Raw genomic sequence first — 5,000 nt, 5'->3', positions numbered from 1 at the left:
GGTTTAAAAGCAGCATCATGTCTGCCATCATAAGAAAATGAGTCCAATATTTTGGAAAATTTACCTAACGGATGACATATTTCCGTTAATTTCTCCAAAACGGTGCATACTACAAGCTTAAAACCAAATGCATGTGAAAGCAGAGACCCAGAGCTTTCATTTAATGTCCATTAACCCCGGTTTTAAACGCAGCATCATGTCACCATCATAAGAATATGAGTCCAATATTTTAGAATATTGACCAAACGGATGACATATTTTCGTTAATTTCTCCAAAACGGTGTATACTACAAGCTTAAAACCAAATGCATGTGAAAGCAGAGACCCAGAGCTTTCATTTAATGTCCTTTAACCCCGGTTTTAAACGCAGCATCATGTCTGCCATCAAATAAAAATGTGTTTAATATTTTGGAAAATTGACCAAACGAATGACATATTTTCGTTAATTTCTCGAAAACGGTGCAAACTACAAGCTTAAAACCAAATGCATATGAAAGCAGAGACCCAGAGCTTTCATTTAATGTCCATTAACCCCGGATTTAAAAGCAGCATCATGTCTGCCATCATAAGAATATGAGTCTAATATTTTAGAATATTGACCAAACGGATGACATATTTCCGTTAATTTCTCCTAAACGGTGCATACTACAAGCTTAAAACCCAATGCATGTGAAAGCAGAGACCCAGAGCTTTCATTTAATGTCCTTTAACCCCGGTTTTAAACGCAGTATCATGTCTGCCATCAAATAAACATGTGTTTAATATTTTGGAATATTGACCAAACGAATGACATATTTTCGTTAATTTCTCGAAAACGGTGCAAACTACAAGCTTAAAACCAAATGCATATGAAAGCAGAGACCCAGAGCTTTCATTTAATGTCCATTAACCCCGGATTTAAAAGCAGCATCATGTCTGCCATCATAAGAATATGAGTCTAATATTTTAGAATATTGACCAAACGGATGACATATTTCCGTTAATTTCTCCAAAACGGTGCATACTACAAGCTTAAAACCCAATGCATATGAAAACAGAGACCCAGAGCTTTCATTTAATGTCCTTTAACCCCGGTTTTAAACGCAGCATCATGTCTGCCATCAAATAAAAATGTGTTTAATATTTTGGAAAATTGACCAAACGAATGACATATTTTCGTTAATTTCTCCAAAATGGTGCAAACTACAAGCTTAAAACCAAATGCATATGAAAGCAGAGACCCAGAGCTTTCATTTAAAGCCCATTAACCCCGGTTTTAAACGCAGCATCATGTCTGCCATCATAAGAATATGAGTCCAATATTTTAGAATATTGATCAAACGAATGACATATTTTCGTTAATTTCTCCAAAACGGTGCAATCTACAAGCTTAAAACCGAATGCATGAGAAAGCAGAGACCCAGAGCTTTCATTTAAAGCCCATTAACCCCGGATTTAAAAGCAGCATCATGTCTGCCATCATAAGAATATGAGTCCAATATTTTAGAATATTGATCAAACGAATGACATATTTTCGTTAATTTCTCCAAAACGGTGCAAACTACAAGCTTAAAACCAAATGCATGAGAAAGCAGAGATCCAGAGCTTTCATTTAATGTCCATTAACCCCGGTTTTAAACGCAGCATCATGTCACCATCATAAGAATATGAGTCCAATATTTTAGAATATTGACCAAACGGATGACATATTTCCGTTAATTTCTCCAAAACGGTACATACTACAAGCTTAAAACCCAATGCATATGAAAGCAGAGACACAGAGCTTTCATTTAATGTCCTTTAACCGCGGTTTTAAACGCAGCATCATGTCTGCCATCAAATGAAAATGTCTTTAAAATTTTGGAAAATTGACCAAACGAATGACATATTTTCGTTAATTTCTCCAAAACGGTGCAAAGTACAAGCTTAAAACCAAATGCATATGAAAGCAGAGACCCAGAGCTTTCATTTAAAGCCCATTAACCCCGGTTTTAAACGCAGCATCATGTCTGCCATCATAAGAATATGAGTCCAATATTATAGAATATTGATCAAACGTATGACATATTTTCGTTAATTTCTCCAAAACGGTGCAAACTACAAGCTTAAAACCAAATGCATATGAAAGCAGAGACCCAGAGCTTTCATTTAATGTCCATTAACCCAGGATTTAAAAGCAGCATCATGTCTGCCATCATAAGAATATGAGTCTAATATTTTAGAATATTGACCAAACGGATGACATATTTCCGTTAATTTCTCCAAAACGGTGCATACTACAAGCTTAAAACCCAATGCATATGAAAGCAGAGACCCAGAGCTTTCATTTAATGTCCATTAACCCCGGTTTTAAACGCAGCATCATGTCTGCCATCATAAGAATATGAGTCCAATATTTTAGAATATTGATCAAACGGATGACATATTTCGGTTAATTTCTCCAAAACGGTACAATCTACAAGCTTAAAACCAAATGCATGAGAAAGCAGAGACCCAGAGCTTTCATTTAATGTCCATTAACCCCGGTTTTAAACGCAGCATCATGTCACCATCATAAGAATATGAGTCCAATATTTTAGAATGTTGACCAAACGGATGACATAATTCCGTTAATTTCACCAAAACGGTACATACTACAAGCTTAAAACCCAATGCATATGAAAGCAGAGACACAGAGCTTTCATTTAATGTCCTTTAACCCCGGTTTTAAACGCAGCATCATGTCTGCCATCAAATAAAAATGTGTTTAATATTTTGGAAAATTGACCAAACGAATGACATATTTTCGTTAATTTCTCCAAAACGGTGCAAACTACAAGCTTAAAACCAAATGCATATGAAAGCAGAGACCCAGAGCTTTCATTTAAAGCCCATTAACCCCGGATTTAAAAGCAGCATCATGTCTGCCATCATAAGAATATGAGTCCAATATTTTAGAATATTGACCAAACGGATGACATATTTCCGTTAATTTCTCCAAAACGGTGCAATCTACAAGCTTAAAACCAAATGCATGTGAAAGCAGAGACCCAGAGCTTTCTTTTAATGTCCATTAACCCCTGTTTTAAACGCAGCATCATGTCACCATCATAAGAATATGAGTCCAATATTTTAGAATGTTGACCAAACGGATGACATATTTCCGTTAATTTCTCCAAAACGGTACATACTACAAGCTTAAAACCCATTGCATATGAAAGCAGAGACACAGAGCTTTCATTTAATGTCCTTTAACCCCGGTTTTAAACGCAGCATCATGTCTGCCATCAAATAAAAATGTGTTTAATATTTTGGAAAATTGACCAAACGAATGACATATTTTCGTTAATTTCTCCAAAATGGTGCAAACTACAAGCTTAAAACCAAATGCATATGAAAGCAGAGACCCAGAGCTTTCATTTAAAGCCCATTAATCCCGGTTTTAAACGCAGCATCATGTCTGCCATCATAAGAATATGAGTCCAATATTTTAGAATATTGATCAAACGAATGACATATTTTCGTTAATTTCTCCAAAACGGTGCAAACTACAAGCTTAAAACCAAATGCATGAGAAAGCAGAGATCCAGAGCTTTCATTTAATGTCCATTAACCCCGGTTTTAAACGCAGCATCATGTCACCATCATAAGAATATGAGTCCAATATTTTAGAATATTGACCAAACGGATGACATATTTCCGTTAATTTCTCCAAAACGGTACATACTACAAGCTTAAAACCCAATGCATATGAAAGCAGAGACACAGAGCTTTCATTTAATGTCCTTTAACCGCGGTTTTAAACGCAGCATCATGTCTGCCATCAAATGAAAATGTGTTTAAAATTTTGGAAAATTGACCAAACGAATGACATATTTTCGTTAATTTCTCCAAAACGGTGCAAAGTACAAGCTTAAAACCAAATGCATATGAAAGCAGAGACCCAGAGCTTCATTTAAAGCCCATTAACCCCGGTTTTAAACGCAGCATCATGTCTGCCATCATAAGAATATGAGTCCAATATTATAAAATATTGATCAAACGAATGACATATTTTCGTTAATTTCTCGAAAACGGTGCAAACTACAAGCTTAAAACCAAATGCATGTGAAAGCAGAGACCCAGAGCTTTCATTTAATGTCCATTAACCCCGGTTTTAAACGCAGCATCATGTCTGCCATCATAAGAATATGAGTCCAATATTTTAGAATATTGATCAAACGGATGACATATTTCCGTTAATTTCTCCAAAACGGTACAATCTACAAGCTTAAAACCAACTGCATGAGAAAGCAGAGATCCTGAGCTTTCATTTAATGTCCATTAACCCCGGTTTTAAAAGCAGCATCATGTCACCATCATAAGAATATGAGTCCAATATTTTAGAATGTTGACCAAACGGATGACATAATTCCGTTAATTTCTCCAAAACGGTACATACTACAAGCTTAAAACCCAATGCATATGAAAGCAGAGACCCAGAGCTTTCATTTAATGTCCTTTAACCTCGGTTTTAAACGCAGCATCATGTCTGCCATCAAATAAAAATGTGTTTAATATTTTGGAAAATTGACCAAACGAATGACATATTTTCGTTAATTTCTCGAAAACGGTGCAAACTACAAGCTTAAAACCAAATGCATATGAAAGCAGAGACCCAGAGCTTTCATTTAAAGCCCATTAACCCCGGTTTTAAACGCAGCATCATGTCTGCCATCATAAGAATATTAGTCCAATATTTTAGAATATTGATCAAACGAATGACATATTTTCGTTAATTTCTCCAAAACGGTGCAAACTACAAGCTTAAAACCAAATGCATGAGAAAGCAGAGATCCAGACCTTTCATTTAATGTCCATTAACCCCGGTTTTAAACGCAGCATCATGTCTCTCATCATAAGAATATGAGTCCAATATTTTAGAATATTGACCAAACGGATGACATATTTCCGTTAATTTCTCCAAAACGGTGCATACTACAAGCTTAAAACCCAATGCATATGAAAGCAGAGACCCAGAGCTTTCAATTAATGTCCATTAA

This window comes from Atractosteus spatula (genome assembly GCF_055471065.1).
Source record: "Atractosteus spatula isolate fAtrSpa1 chromosome 17 unlocalized genomic scaffold, fAtrSpa1.hap1 SUPER_17_unloc_2, whole genome shotgun sequence".
Taxonomy (NCBI): Eukaryota; Metazoa; Chordata; class Actinopteri; order Semionotiformes; family Lepisosteidae; genus Atractosteus; species Atractosteus spatula.
Note: the sequence above shows the minus strand (reverse complement) of the source record.